This window comes from Vipera berus (assembly GCF_964194415.1).
Source record: "Vipera berus genome assembly, chromosome: 3".
Taxonomy (NCBI): domain Eukaryota; kingdom Metazoa; phylum Chordata; class Lepidosauria; order Squamata; family Viperidae; genus Vipera; species Vipera berus.
The window spans coordinates 213,924,101-213,941,070 of record NC_138204.1 but is presented as its reverse complement, the minus strand read 5'-3'; the positions used below and the strand labels follow the sequence as shown (position 1 = coordinate 213,941,070).

Below are 16,970 nucleotides of genomic sequence, written 5' to 3'. Positions count from 1 at the left end.
TCCTGAAGCTGAAACTCAAATACTTTGGCCACCTAATGAGAAGGAAGGACTCACTGGAGAAGAGCCTCATGCTGGGAAAGGTTGAGGGCAAGAGAAGAAGGGGACGACAGAGAATGAGGTGGCTGGATGGAGTCCCTGAAGCAGTAGGCGTGAGCCTAAATGGACTCCAGAAGGTGGTGGAGGACAGGAAGGCCTGAAGGAACGTTGTCCATGAGGTTGCGATGGGTCGGACACGAATATGCAACTAACAATAACAAAGTGGGACGTGATGGCTCAGTGGCTGGTCAGCTGGAGGGCTGATGGTCTGGGTTTGAGACCCGAGCTCAACACAATGGGGCGGGCTCCCGTTACTTGCGTCAGCTCCTGCCCGACCTAGCAGTTTGAAAGCATGCAAATGCGAGTAGATCAATAGGTACCACTTTGGTGGGAAAGTTACAATGTTCCGTATAGCCATGCTGGTCAACATGTCCACAGAGTTAGAATAGAATAGAGCTGGAAGGGACCTTGGAGGTCTTCTAGTCCAGCTCCCTGCTCAAGCAGGAGAAACTATACCGTCTGAAACAAGGGACTGTCTAGCCTCTTCTTAAAAATCTCCAGTGATGGAGCACCCACGATTTCTGGAGGCAAGCAGTTCAACTGGCTGATTGTCCTCATTGTCAGGAAGTTACTCCTTAATTCCAGATTGCTTCTCTCTTTGATCAGTTTCCAACCATCTTTTTTTTTTTTGTACTCCTCTCTGGTGTTTTGGAGAATAACGTGACCCCCCCCCTTCTTGACCCCTGAAATACTGGAATACTGCTCTCATGTCACCCTTATTTCTTCTTTTCTTTAGACTAGCCAAGTGTCAAGGTTCCAACTGTGAAGTAAGCACAGCTGAGTTTTTTTTCTTCAATATCTAATTCAAAACCTCATTGAACACACGATTTTGGCACAGGTGAATAGAAAACCAGCTCTGGTTTATTGGCAGTGGTGGGATTCAGCTGGTTTGCACCAGAGGCCCAGCCCTGTATCCAATAAGAGAACCAATTGTTTGAACAGTGGAACAGCTTGCCACCAGAAATTGTGGGTGCTCCATCCCGGGAGATTTTTAAGAAGAAAATTGAGATTCACCTGTCTGAAATGTTATAAGACAGGTTGTCCTGCTTGAGCGGGGAGCTGGACTAGAAGACCTCCAAGGTCCCTTCCAGCTTCTATTCTATTCTATTCTATTCTATTCTATTCTATTCTATTCTATTCTATTCTATTCTATTCTATTCTATTCTATTCTATTCTATTCTATTCTATTCTAATTTTCTCTTCTCTTCTTCTATTTTATTCCGTAATTCTCTTCTCTTCTCTTCTCTTCTCTTCTCTTCTCTTCTCTTCTCTTCTCTTCTCTTCTCTTCTCTTCTTCTATTTTATTCCGTAATTCTCTTCTCTTCTCTTCTCTTCTCTTCTCTTCTCTTCTCTTCTCTTCTCTTCTCTTCTCTTCTCTTCTCTTCTCTGTTCTGTTCTGTTCTGTTCTGTTCTGTTCTATTCTATTCTATATTTTCTCTTCTCTTCTCTTCTCTTCTCTTCTCTTCTCTTCTCTTCTCTTCTCTTTTCTTCTCTTCTCTTTTCTTCTCTTCTCTTCTCTTCTCTTCTATATTTTCTCGTCTCTTCTCTTCTCTTCTCTTCTCTTCAATTCTCTTCTCTTCAATTCTCTTCTCTTCTCTTCTCTTCTATTCCATATTTTCTCTTCTCTTTTCTTCTCTTTTCTTCTCTTCTCTTCTCTTCTCTTCTCTTCTCTTCTTCTATTTTATTCCGTAATTCTCTTCTCTTCTCTTCTCTTCTCTTCTCTTCTCTTCTCTTCTCTTCTCTTCTCTTCTCTTCTCTTCTCTTCTCTTCTCTTCTCTATTCTATTCTATTCTATTCTATTCTATTCTATTCTATATTTTCTCTTCTCTTCTCTTCTCTTCTCTTCTCTTCTCTTATTTTATTCCGTAATTCTCTTCTCTTCTCTTCTCTTCTCTTCTCTTCTCTTCTCTTCTCTTCTCTTCTCTTCTCTTCTCTTCTCTTCTCTTCTCTTCTCTTCTCTTCTCTTCTCTTCTCTTCTCTTCTCTTCTCTTCTCTTCTCTATTCTATTCTATTCTATTCTATTCTATTCTATTCTATTCTATTCTATTCTATTCTATTCTATATTTTCTCTTCTCTTCTCTTCTCTTCTCTTCTAGTCTATTCTATTCTATATTTTCTCGTCTCGTCTCGTCTCGTCTCTTCTCTTCTCTTCAATTCTCTTCTCTTCAATTCTCTTCTCTTCTCTTCTATTCCATATTTTCTCTTCTCTTTTCTTCTCTTCTCTTCTCTTCTCTATTCTATTCTATTCTATTCTATTCTATTCTATTCTATATTTTCTCTTCTCTTCTCTTCTCTTCTCTTCTCTTCTCTTCTCTTCTATTCTATTCTATATCTTCTCTTCTCTTCTCTTCTCTTCTCTTCTCTTCTCTTCTCTTCTCTTCTCTTCTCTTCTCTTCTCTTCTATTCTATTCTATTCTATTCTATTCTATTCTATTCTTCCTCCTTTCTCCCTTTTCTTCTTCCTGGAAGGAAGAAGAGGAATCTTTGTCGTATGCCCTTCAGAGTCAATTTTTGGTGAAATGGGCAACTAGACAAATTTGATTAATGAATAGATAACATTCATTAACCAAGTAACGAATGGATGTTTGTGTATAAAAGACAAGATGGAGGATCCGTGAATTTAATAAATGGGCCGACTTACTTTGCAGGCCATTAACTTTAAATGGGAGGGGGAATAGGTGTTTATAAATGTGCAGATCTGTGGGAAGGCACCCACATACAGAGATGAATGCACCTGTTTGTCTGGATGTTGGGAAGAATCATTTACAATATAGTTGGTAGGCCTAGGTGGCTAAAGCAGTCAAGAATGTCACTACAGAGATAATAATAATAATAATAATAATAATAATAATAATAATAATAATAATAATAATAATAATAATAATAATAGTACAACAACAACAACGATGATGATGACGATGATGTTGGAAGGGATCTTGGAGGTCATCTAGTCCATCCCCCTGCTCAGGCAGGAAACCCTATACCATTTCAGACAAACGTCTGTCCAGCCTCTTCTTAAAAGCTTCCAGTGTTGGAGCATTCACAGCTTCTGGAGGCAGGTTGTTTGCATGATACTGTCAGGTGCATGGAACTAGGAGCCAGGATAGGGTTCAAAATCGCTACGAGTTTATTCCATGCAACCTTGATCCCACTTTTCGGCTCGGGCTGGCCATCTCCGATTTACTAGGACCTTGGAGTCCTAGTGGACAATCATTTAAATATGAGCCCACAGCGTACAGCAGCAGCCAATAAAGCCAACACAATCCTAGGCTTCATGAACAGAGGGATAGGATTAAGAACACGTGAAGTATTAGTGCCATTTTACAAAGCCTTAGTAAGATTGCACCTGGAATACTGCACCCATTTTTCATTGCCACAACATCAAAAAGGTGTTGAGACCCTAGAAAGAGCACGGAGAAGAGCAACTAAGATGATCAGGGGGCTGGAGGCTAAAACGGAGGAAGAACGGCTGCAGGACTTGGGTTTGGTTAGTCAAGGGGAAAAGAAGAAACGGGTGACACGATAACAGTGCTCCAATATCTCAGGGGCTGCCCCAAAGAAGAGGGAGTCAAGCTATTCAAGGGGCTGCCCTTGAAGACCACCCGGAGGCTTCAGCTGGTGCAGAATGCAGCTGCACGGGTTGTGATGGGAGCTCCCCGATACTCCCATATTACACCCCTCCTGCGTGAGCTGCATTGGCTACCAGTTGCCCTCCAGGTGAGATTTAAGGTGCTGGTACTTACCTTTAAAAGGGACGCGGTGGCTCAGTGGGTTAGGACGCTGAGCTTGTCGATCAGAAGGTCGGCAGTTTGGCGGGTCGAATCCCGAGTGCCGCGTAACAGAGTGAGCGCCTGTTACTCGTCCCAGCTTCTGCCAACCTAGCAGTTCGAAAGCACGTAAAAATGCAAGTAGAAAAATAGGGACCACTACGGTGGGAAGGTAACAGCGTTCCGTGCGCCTTTGGCGTCTAGTCATGCCGGCCACATGACCACGGAGACGTCCTCGGACAAGCGCTGGCTCTTCGGCTTTGAAACGGAGATGAGCACCGGCCCCTAGAGTCGGAAACGACTAGCACGCATGTGCGGGGGAACCTTTACCTTTACCTTTTTTACTTACCTTTAAAGCCCTACATGGCTTAGGTCCAGGATACTTGCAGGACCATCTGCTGCTGGGAACAAATTCCCATCGTCCAGTACGCTCACACAGAGAAGGCCTCCTCAGGGTACCGTCAGCTAGGCAATGTCGGCTGGCGACCCCCAGGGTGAGGGCCTTCTCTGTAGGAGCGCCAACCCTATGGAATCAGCTCCCCCCTGAGCTTCGGATGGCCCAAAACCTCCAATCCTTTCACCGCGGCCTCAAAACACACCTGTTCCACCAGGCTGACCTAGACTGACAGGCATTTTAATTAATTTATATTTAGTATTTTTAATTCATTTTTTAAATTTTCTAATTTTAATTTATTGCACTGATGTTCTCAATTTCATTTTTATCTTGATTTCTGTACTTATTATATGTTTTGTTGTTAGCCGCCCTGAGTCCTTTGGGAGATAGGGCGGGATATAAATCCCATCAATAAATAAATAAATAAATAAATATTCTCCAAAGCGCCTGAAGGCAGGACCAGAAACAACGGATGGAAACTCATCAAGGAGAGAAGCAACCTGGAACTAAGGAGAAATTCTCTGATGGTTAGAACAATTGATCAGTGGAGCGGCTTGCCTTCAGAAGTTCTCACGCTTGTACAAGTTTTGTACAAGTTTTATTATTATTATTTTTAATTTTACATTCAGATTTTTATGAAGTAATACGGTGGTTGGGCAATCAAAAGTAAACAATAGCCAATAACAAATTATTTGAAAATAGCTCAACTTACGTGAACTTCCAATAGTCTTTTGAAGATGGCGGACGTGTCGGGCTGAGCTCCGTGAGCTCCGGCTGTTGGGCGTCCCTTGGGAGCCCCTCAGGGTTTTTTTTGGGCCCGCTGGGTAGGGGATGTGGATTGTTAAATCCATGAAGCTGAATTTATGAGGCAAATAAGGAGGTAGTTTTGCTATTTGCCTGTTCCATCTGCGTGTTGCCTTTTCCATCGCCTGTTCGTCTTCCGCGGTGTTGCTGGGCTCGGCTTTTTCGGCCTGCCGGTTCCTGCTGCCCTGGTGTCTCCGGGCCTCTCCTAGGAGGCTGCGGTCAGCGGGGGGTGTGTTTCCAGCTGTTTTGGGCCGCCATGGGCCGTTGGGTCGGCGCTGCTGTCTTGGGCGGTTTTCGGCCGTTTTCGGCAGCGTTCGCGGCGTCCTCGGAGTTTTCGGCGTCCTCGGAGCCCCAGCTGATAGGTGCTTCCGGGAGAGGGGAGGAGAGCCTGTGCGAGACGCCTGCAAACCATTCTGGCGGCAGCGGCAGCGACGGCGCCAGCGGCGGCGGAGACATTCTGTGTCATTGGACCTGCCTGTGCTGTTTCTTCGGCGGCTACGGCGTCTTTGGGCCGTTTTGGCGGCGGAGAAGACGACCGCTTGCTACTTTATTGACAAGGCTGCTCCCTGTGCTGGTTTCGAGCCGATGCCGGCGACGGAGGCGGTTATGGCGACGGCGTCCTCGAGCTGCTCTGGGCGGTGGAGAGGACGACCATGGCGACAGCGACTCGTTTGGTTCTGGCTGCTTCAGGTGATGGCGGCGACGGTGATGGCGACGGCGGCATCTTCGAGGCCCGCTGGCCTGTTTTACTGGCAGCGACGATGGCTGTGGCAACGGCGGCGACATAGCGGACTACCAATTTATTTATTTATTTATTTATTAATTCTCCACCTGCCTCCTCTTTCCCCTTTGGACTGGGACGGACCTGGGCACAAGCCACAGTGGGAGAGTGGCTTGTTTTACATCGGCAGCCCCATAGAGGTGGGAGCTCTATGGGTTCTGCCCCACCCAGGGTGTGCATTTTGGACCATCCCCGGGAGCAGACTCGCGCCCCGTCGTGAGAGGACGGGTTGTGGTCTGCCCCTGGGAGCATCCAACCGAGTGGCAGTAGGTTGGTGGATGGCCCAAATGTTCCACTCCTTACCTTCGAACCTCCTGTTGGATTTTTTAACCATTGGACTGCCCTCTCTGGACTTGTTCGGACTGTATGTACCGATATTCCGATACGGACTTGCTCGCCCTCAGGGGTGCCCCCCTCTCCTGGGTGCGTCCCGCCTTCTTTGCTACTCCCAGTCTCGATGAAGGGCCCAATTATTGGGACCCTGAGAGATGGCCGGGTAAGGCCAGGGGCTCTCGATATAAATTTAACAAGAGGCCCCTGGTTAATTTTTTAGTCAAATTTTTTAGGGGGTTAGGGAGGGGGGTGGGGGGTAATGGTTGTCTGACTATGGGGGGTGGCCATACAACCGTGTTGCAGGCCAGGCCTGGGTCCGACGGCGTTCGGGGGAGCGGGTTGTGGTTACATCTGGGGCTCGGGAGCGGGTCGTGGGATTACCGATTCCCACGACACTGGGGTATGGCAGCAGGCGTATGGACAGAGGGCCGTATCGTTACCGGGAGGGCCGTCTCCGCTGTTTGCAAGCGGTGAGGCGCTCCGACCCTCTGGTTCTTCCCCGAGGTGCCGGGAGCGAGGATGTGCAGCCTCCTGAGCTCCGGCTGGTGTACCTGAATGCCAGGTTCGTGGTTAATAAGGCTCCCCTTGTGCGGGATCTGGTGGAGGGTGAGCATGCGGACCTGGCTTGTATCACCGAGACCTGGTTGGGTCCAGAGGGTGGGGTCCCTTTGGTTGACCTTTGCCCACCAGGTTTCCGAGCGCTACACCGGCCTCGGGCTCAAGGTAGGGGCGGGGGAGTGGCGGTAGTTATTAGGGAGACCTTATGTCCGCGGGAGACCACCGTTCCTCAGATAGTCGGGTGTGAGTCTCTCTTTTTGAGGTTTGGTTCGGGGGCGCAGTTGGGCCTGCTGCTGGTGTACGTTTTGCCTAGTCACACAGCGGCAGCCCTGCCCGAGCTACTCAATGTCCTCTCCGGTTTGGTGATTGAGTTCCCCAAACTTCTAGTTTTGGGTGACTTCAATCTACCATCCCTGGGAGGGTCATCTGAGTTAGCCCGGGAGTTCATGGCTTCCATGACGGCCATGGACCTGACGCAGGTAATTTCTGAACCAACTCATGAGGGAGGCCACACCCTTGACTTGGTTTTTTTATCTGGACGGTGGTTGGATGATCTTGGTGGGGGCTCTCCATTTATTATGCCCCTGTCATGGACCGATCATCATCTCCTGCGGCTGGTCTTCCGTCTTGCCACCCCCCCACCGTGGGGATGCGGAACCAACTAGATGGTACCGCCCCAGATGCTTAATGGACCCTGACGGGTTCCAGGCAGCGCTGGGATCCCCACCTGCCTCCGTCGCTCACAGCTCGGCGGATGCCTTAGTGGAAGCCTGGGAAAGGGCAGCCACTGAGGCACTGGACCGAGTTGTACCCTTGCGGCCCCTGACCCGGTGCAGATCCCATTGAGCTCCATGGTTCTCCGCGGAGCTCCGGGAGATGAAGCGTCGGAAACAGGGCCTAGAGAGCTGCTGGAGGTCCAGCCGATCCGAATCCGACCGGTTGCGGTTAAGAACCTATATTAGGTCTTATCTCGCAGCGATGAGGGCAGCGAGGTACAATTACTTCTCTGCCCTCATCGTGTCCGCAGATAATCGCCCGGCCGCCCTGTTTAGGGTGACTCGCTCCCTCCTTAATCAGGAGGTGAGGGAGGATCCCTTGCAGGGTCGTGCCGAGGAGTTTGGTCAACATCTGTTGGATAAAATCGCTCGGATTCGGACCGGTTTGGACTCCAGCTGGGCAGAGTCTGACGATCAGGACACGGGCGGTCTTGTCAATGTTATCTGGGAGGAGTTTGATTCTGTGACCCCTGATGAAGTGGACAGGATTATGGGGAGGTTGAGCTCCACCACATGTTTATTGGATCCGTGCCCTTCCTGGCTGGTTTATGCAGCCAGGGAGAGGACACGAGGCTGGTTCCAGGCGGTGATATCTGCTTCTTTGAGTGAGGGTAATTTCCCCACCGTCTTGAAGGAGGCGGTGGTGAGACCTCTTCTCAAGAAGCCTGCCTTGGACCCAGCTGTCTTGAACAACTTTCGTCCAGTCTCCAACCTTCGCTTTCTTGCGAAGGTTGTTGAGAGTGTGGTGGCGCATCAGCTCCCTCTGGTCCTGGATGAAGCGGATTATCTGGACCCGTACCAATCGGGTTTCAGGCCCGGGTACAGCACGGAGACGGCATTGGTCGCTCTGGTGAATGATCTCTGGAGGGCCCGGGATAGGGGATATTCCTCTGTCCTAGTCCTATTAGACCTCTCGGCGGCTTTCGATACCATCGACCATGGTATCCTGCTGCGGCGTCTCAGGGGATTGGGAGTGGGAGGCACAGTTCTTCGGTGGTTCTCCTCCTATCTCCTGGGACGTTCGCAGTCGGTGTTGGCAGGGGGGCAGAGATCGGCCCCTAGGTCTCTCGTTTGTGGAGTTCCTCAGGGTTTGGTTCTCTCACCTCTCCTGTTCAACATCTACATGAAACCGCTGGGTGAGATCATTCGTGGTTTTGGAGTTGGGTATCATCAATATGCTGATGATACCCAACTTTTCATTTCGACTCCAAACCACCCCAGTGATGCCCTCGCTGTGATGTCCCGTTGCCTGGAGGCGGTTCGGGTCTGGATGGGGAGGAACAGACTTCAACTCAACCCTGACAAGACTGAGTGGCTGTACATTCCGGCATCCCGGGACATTCAAAATGTTCCATCACTTTCTATGGGGGGTGAGTCTTTACCCCCCGTAGATAGGGCTCGCAACTTGGGAGTCCTCCTAGATGCACGGCTTACCTTAGAAGATCATGTAGTAGCCGTGACTAGGGGGGCTTTCGCACAGGTTCGCCTGGTGCGGCAGTTGCGGCCCTATCTAGACCGGGATGCCCTGTGTACGGGCACTCATGCGCTCGTGACCTCTCGTCTTGACTATTGCAATGCTCTCTACATGGGGCTTCCCTTGAAGACCACTCGGAGGCTCCAACTGGTACAGAATGCGGCCGCGAGAGTTGTCTTGGGAGTTTCCCGGTACTCCCATGTTACACCTTTGCTCCGCGAGCTGCATTGGTTACCAGTTGTCTTCCGGGTGAGATTCAAGGTCTTAGTGATAGTTTTTAAGTCCTTACATGGCATGGGTCCGGAATACCTCGGGGACCACCTGCTGCCGGCGTCGACTCCCCTCCGCCCCGTGCGTTCCCACAGAGAGGGCCTCCTCAGGGTGCCTCCAGTCAGAGAATGTCGACTGGTGGCCCCCAGGGGGAGGGCCTTCTCTGTGGGCGCTCCGGCTTTGTGGAATCAGCTGCCGGTTGAGCTCCGGATGGCACCGGATCTCCGCTCCTTCCGGCGCGGGTTAAAGACCCATTTATTTGAACAAGCTGGCCTGATGGGGAGTTACTTAGGGTTTTAATATTTATATATATTTTCTATTGTTTTTACTGTGGGCAATAATTTAATTCTTTTTAACCTTTGTATTTTTGTAGTTTTATGATATGCCCTGTTCACCGCCCTGAGTCCTTCGGGAGAAGGGCAGTATAAAAATTTAATAAACCTAAACCTAAACCTAAAGGTTCCCTCAAATTAATCGAATTAACGCATTTCTAATTGTGACATGATCAATTAGAAGAATTTTCAATAAATTTTCACTTATACCTACCCATGTCCTGTTTTTAAGCATTGCTTCATAAATACCTGAATGTAAAATTTAAAAAATAAAAATAAAACTTGTACAAAAAAAAAAAAAAAAGAAAGACGAAGTTCTCCCACTCTTAGAGGGGGTTGGACTAGAAGACCTCCAAGGTCCCTTGCCAACTCAGCTATTCTGTTCTTCCTACGGATACTTGGGGATAGAGAGGCGTTGCCTTTAGTTAAGGGTTGTGGCAACTTCTACCTGTCCTTCTTTGTGGACAGAAACTACACAAGGTCAGCTCTGGTATAATACTTCCGGACTTTTCAGAAAATCACCGGAAAGCTTTTTTTCCTAGTCTCCCAAAGTTAGTTTTGGAGCCGTCTCCACACACCCACAAGCCCAGCTTCCCTTCGAAGGAGACGTCGCCTCTTCCTTCAGCTAGACAATGTCGTTGAAAGGATTGCATTAAAAGAGTACTCTGGGGGCACTTTTTGTTTTTCCCATTTGGGGAGCCCTCCGTTGCCCTCCCCAACCCATCACGCGTCCCTATCGCCGTATTTCCAGGTCGGTCAAGGTTCTTTCGTTGACATGCCCTACGATCATCTCTTTGAAGGAACGTGGCTTGGGAGAGCGTGACCGCAATTTCTCGGTCCCCCCTCCCGCACGCCGCCCCCACCCCACCCAGCCATTTCTCTTTCAGAGGAAATGTTGATTAGGTTCCCATCATTCATGGCCCCAGATAATCCACGCAAGCTGTCAGCCCTGGGTGAAGCGGAGAATGAAGGAGTCACAGCCCCAAATGCAGATGAAGCTGTTCCGCCACACATCAAAGGAGCGATGAGCGGATCCATTAGTGACCTAACCACAGCATTAGTGGAATTTATTCAGGGCTGTGATGTCCAGGGTTGTCACCTCTGAGGAGGCAGAGAAAGGGGAGGGATCCGTCAAGCAATCTGACTTCCAAGTCAGCCTTCAGATAAGGAGGCCTCTTCCCTCCCTTTCTGGTTTCTGATTTTGTTTGAGCTGCAGGGTGTTCTTGATTTACGGCCAATATTTATGACCGGAAGCAACATGGTTGTTCAAGTCAGCTACAACCAGTTTTATGACTTGCCAGTGTTGGCAGGAGTCTTCTGGGTGGTTTCTTGTTGAGGCTCTTGTTTACCGTCAAGCCACTGGCAAGACACTTGTATGCAAACAGGGATCAAACCCCGCTCCCTTCCAAACCTGATGATGTTACCTAGTTGGGTGATGAAACGTCTGCAGGAAAACAACCAAAAAAACCTCAACTCCCTCTAACATTAACGGTATTATCTAGTTGGGACATGAAAGGTCTGCAAGAAACCAAACAAGATCAGAAAGCACCAAGCACCCCACAATCCTTTTCCTCCTCCTTCCCCTCCACAAACCTCATCCCCTTCTAGCACGATTAGTGTTCCCTTTTTGGGTAATGAAACAATGGATGGAAACTAGTCAAGGAGAGAAGCAACCTGGAATTCAGGAGAAACTTCCTGACAGTGAGGACAATCAACCAGTGGAATAGAAGTTGCCTCCAGATGTCATGGGCGCTCCATCATGGGAGGTTTTTAAGAAGAGACTAGACAGTCACCTTTCAGTGGTGTCACTTCGCACCTCACTACAGGTAGGAGAGAGTGTGCTGTACAATTTTTCCCCCCCAGCAATGACAGCTGGAACAGCATGCTTGTGGGCAGAACACAACCGAGTCCCGGGAATGATGAGAGTATAATTCAGGCATTGGAGAGAGAGAAAAAAAGCAGTAACAGTTTTTAAAATGGCCTGAAATGCATTTTTTTAAAAAAAATGAAAAATAAAAAAATAAAAATCAGCTGATGCTTACATTTACCAAAGATCTGGGGAAATCACCACTCTGGTTAACCGCCGTGAACAAAAGTTGATTCTTTTTCAAATACGACTTCAGTTTAGCCAGGACTCTACGGACTTTCCTTGCCTCTTTATTGTGATCTAACTGCCTGCTTGTTAAATAAAATGCAGTCTTGGAAAAAAGGAAGAAAAAGGAAAAAGTAGCCAGGTCAGGCAAGGAGGAGGAAGGAGAGTTTCTGGTTTTGCTCCAGAAATTATTCTGTTTCGCTCATGTTGCTCCATGACCATCTGTGGGCCCAGCAGGTCAGGCCATGAAATGAACAGGAAGGAGAGGAAAATAGAACTTTGTTTTTTAAAGAACACGTTTTGAGACTCACAGGAGGCGTCCCTGTGGCATGGATTTATTTATTTATTTATTTATTTATTTATTTATTTATTTATTTATTTATTTATTTATTTATTATTTAAACTTGTATACCGCCCTATTCCCGTAGGACTCAGGGCGGTTTACAGGGAAAAATTAAAAATACATACATACAAAGTTAAAATCGATTAAAACTAAAATTAAATTAAGTCCCTGAATTTAAACTAAAACCCCATTAATAAATAATTAAAACCCCTCAGAACTTGGATGGCCATAACTATGTAAGACCATTACAAGATTAATGGTCATGTGCTGGGTTTACAGCTGAAGGCCACTAAAGAAATAAATAAACCTCAAGCGTGACAGAAGCATTTTCCCATTGACAGCTACTGCAAGCTTTGGATAGGGAGAAAAAGAAAAGCTGCTGGACAAATTGGCCATCGACAGACACACAGAGGTAAAGAACAGCTACATACCATTTAAAAGAGACAAATAAAAAGCTGAAAAGGAGACCGAGATACTTCTTCCCCAGCAATCGATGTCTACGTAAACAGAGGTTGACACCGAGAATAATACTAACTAGAACAACAATCAAGTACTTAATAATGCCCCAATCCAAGAACCATCAATTCAAACAATCAGTGAACAACAACCTAACGAAGGAACCACCAAAAACATTTCCACTGACACTGACAGGGCAAACCACTCATAAATAAACAGAGAGCAAATCCCCTTCCCTTCTAGCACCGATGATGTTTCCTAGTTAGGTAATGAAACATCTGCAAGTAAACTATCAAGCTCAAGGACACCAGAGCCCTCCTCCTCCTCCTCCTCCTCTCTGCAACTTCCCCTCCCTTCTAGCACTGATGATGTTACCTAGTTGGGTCATGAAACATCTGCAAGGAAACAACCAAGCTCAGAGAGCACTAAGGACCCCGCAGTCCTCCTCCTTCTCCTTCTCCTTCTCCTCCTTCTCCTTCTCCTCCTCCCCTCCTCCTCCTCCTCCTCCTCCTCTCTGCAATTTCCCCTCCATTCTAACACTGATGAAGTTACCTAGTTGGGTCATGAAACATCTGCAAGGAAACAACCAAGCTCAGAGAGCACTAAGGACCCCACAGTCCTCCTCCTTCTCCTTCTCCTCCTCCTTCTCCTTCTCCTCCTCCTCCTCCTCCTCCTCCCCCTCCTCCTCCTCCTCCTCCTCCTCCTCTCTGCAATTTCCCCTCCATTCTAACACTGATGAAGTTACCTAGTTGGGTCATGAAACGTCTGGAAGGAAACAACCCAGCTTCATTTGCCAGTTCCTTTCACTGAATCGAGGTTAACACTTATCTTCACCATTCCTATTCAAGATTAAAATCAATTATATCTACCATCTGTTGATGTTGTTTCTATCATCGCTCTGTCTGTCTGTCTTTCTGTCTATCTATCTAATCTAATTATCTATCTATTTATCTATCTATCTATCTATCTATCTATCTATCTATCTATCTATCTATCTATCTATCTATCTATCTATCTATGTCTTTCTGTCTATCTATCTATCATCTATCTATCTATCTATCTATCTATCTATCTATCTATCTATCTATCTATCTATCTATCTATCTATCTATCTATCAATCTAGCATCACCTATTCTATATCTGGTGGCACAGTGGTTAGAATTCAGTGTTGCAGGCTAACTCTGCCCACTGCCAGTGGTTCGATTCTGACCGGTTCAAGGTTGACTCAGCCTTCCATCCTTCCATGGTCAGTAAAATGAGGACCCAGATTGTTGGGGGCAAATATGCTGCCTCTGTAAAAAGCTTAGAGAGGGCTGTAAAGCACTATATAAAGCGATATATAAGTCTAAGTGCTACTGCTAATGCTACTGCTCTATCTATCTATCTATCTATCTATCTATCTATCTATCTATCTATCATCTATTTCCTCTCTCTCTCTCTCTCTCTCTCTCTCTCTCTCTCCATCTCTCTCCATCTTTATCTCCGTTATCCATCTATCTCTCATCTCTGTTGTCTCTCTTTCTCTCTTTACATCTATCTATCTGTCTGTCTGTCTGTCTATCTATCTATCTAATCTAATTTAATCTAATTTAATTTAATTTAATCATTCTTATTAGTTGCACAGATTGAAGTGAAATCACCTTTAAAATCAGTTCACCACAAGAGCAGCATCCTTTTTTATAGGACAAAATTTTTGAATTCTGCTACATCTTCTTTTTTTCTTCTCTTTCTGCCATATGTTACTCAGACATTGGGACAAACATTTTTACTCAGAATTTAAATTCTTGTTGAAGACAGCTGTTACTGCAATAGCTAACATTTACTTATTATGATAATAGAGAATTTGGAGCCTTGTACTAATCTAATAGCTTAAATTTAGATTGGTGGTAAGAGCTATCAAAACACGGCAACATTTGTGCCTGTGTGTGTGTGTGTGTGTGTGTGTGTGTGTGTCTGTGTACGTACATATATATATAGGCAAAGTTTACCTCATAAATTATGTAATTTATAATTCTTAATTTACTAACAATTTATGTCCAATTCTTTGCTACTTTTCTAACTGTGTCTAAAACCGTATCTAACCATTTTTACATTTAAGGGATAAGCAACATAGGAAATTGACAAAGCTGTATTAGCATTCAAGTTTTAATTTCACAAAGGAATAATTCAATTTTCCACCCTTTGAATTTATACACTGCATGCAACTCTTGGTTGTATTTCAAGTATTTATGAGGTTTATTTCCTACAAAGCCCCTTTCTCCCCATTTGACAAATGTATGGATCATCACATTTAATAATCTGGGACATACATCATATTTAATATTTCGGTTTCAGAATTTAAATTCTGCTAAATTATGGACTCTCTGTAGTTCCTTCTCAAAAGCTCTGATTAATGGACTGAAGGACAATGAATAGAATAGAATAGAATAGAATAGAATAGAATAGAATAGAATAGAATAGAATAGAATAGAACGGAATAGAATGGATTAGAATAGAATAGAATAGAATAGAATAGAATAGAATAGAATAGAATAGAATAGAATAGAATAGAATAGGGAAGGGAAGGGAAGGGAACAGAACAGAACAGAACAGAATAGAAATGGAACAGAACGGAACAGAACAGAGTATGGAATGGAATAGAATAGAATAGAATAGAATAGAATAGAATAGAATAGAATAGAATAGAATGGAATGGAATGGAATGGAATGGAATGGAATGGAACGGAACGGAACGGAACGGAACGGAACAGAACAGAACAGAACAGAACAGAATAGAATAGAATAGAATAGAATAGAGAAGGGAAGGGAACAGAACAGAACAGAACAGAACAGAATAGAAAATATGGAATGGAACGGAACAGAACAGAACAGAACAGAGTATGGAATGGAATAGAATAGAATAGAATAGAATAGAATAGAATAGAATAGAATAGAATAGAATAGAATAGAATAGAATAGAATAGAATAGAATAGAATAGAATAGAATAGAATAGAATAGGGAAGGGAAGGGAAGGGAACAGAACAGAACAGAACAGAATAGAAATGGAACAGAACGGAACAGAACAGAACAGAGTATGGAATGGAATAGAATAGAATAGAATAGAATAGAATAGAATAGAATAGAATAGAATAGAATAGAATAGAATAGAATAGAATAGAATAGAATAGAATAGAATAGAATAGAATAGAAAAGAAAAGAATAGAATAATATATACAGAATAGACTACTAGGATGGAATAGATTAGAATAGAATTCTTTATAGACCAACTATGATTGGACACACAAGGTGCCATATGGTGCCAAACATCCAAGTGGTTCTGAAAACATCTAAATGGCATACTATTGGACACCGATGGCCAAGGGGGAAGAGCCAAGGAAAGGGAAAAAGTGTAACCTTTGCGCTGGTAACATTCCGATCTAGCTTTACTTTCGCTGCAACCACTTAACCTTAGTAAAAAACGAAAACGAAAACATTACTTCAACCAAACGGAGTGGAGGGTCTTTCTTTCCTAAAGACCTAAGTTGGGGCAGGCCTGATATTGAATGTGCTTAGTTTTAATGGTTTTAATATGGTTTTCCTCTTGTTTTATCCTTTCGGTTGGCGACCCTCCCAAAGTTGGTGAGAAGCTGGGCAACTGCTGCTAGTCTCGACTTACAAGAGTTAGTTTTGTGACGGTTTCAAGAGTCAACGGCAATAAAAAAATCAAATGGCTTATGATTGTTTTTCACCCTTAACGTCCATTGCAGCATCCCCACAGTCAAATGATCACACTTCAGATGTTTGACAACTGACTCCTATTTGTGACGGTTGCTGGATCCCAGGGTTACGTGATCACCTCTTGTGTGTGATCTTCCGAGAAGCAAAGTTAATGGGGAAGCCAGATTCACTGAACAACCGGGTCAGTGAGTGATTCTCTGAGTAGGGGGTTGGACTAGAAGACCTCCAAGGTCCCTTCCAACTCTATTATTATTATTGTTGTTGTTGTTTTTAATCATCGCACAGTCAGCCAGATGTTCAGGCTTGATTTGGCATTTTTGTCTACCTATCGAGTCCTTACCAAGGACCTGGGATAGACAGATGTGGATGTTTGATGGTGTTACAGATCTCATCGCAGGATGGAAGCAGTTCCTACTAAGGCCGCCTTTTGCAATTGACTAATGGCAAATTTGTCAATGCCGATGATGGTGTTCAAGTGGTGCTCCAGTTGTTTTGGGAAATATTTATTATTATTATTATTATTATTATTATTATTATTATTATTATTATTATTATTATTATTGTCGTCATTGTCATTGTTGTTATATTATTATTAAACAACTGTGGCAAGAAAGCTCATAAAATAGGGCAAAATTCGCCTAGCTTTGCTTAGCGACAGAAATTTTAGGCACTATTGGGGTCGTAAGTCGAGAACTCCCTAAATATCAACATTTTTTTTAAAAAAAAAAGACAAATTAAAGAAATAATTAACCCACTTGGACAATGTTTTTTTTAT

General features: G+C 45.0%; 1 protein-coding gene across 1 annotated transcript in view; it reads left to right on the top strand.

The window, feature by feature from the left end:
* TSNARE1 (t-SNARE domain containing 1) overlaps window positions 1-16,970 on the top strand; it is a 311,342-nt gene that overhangs the window by 154,309 nt on the left and 140,063 nt on the right. The gene's annotated exons all lie outside the window — the stretch shown is intronic.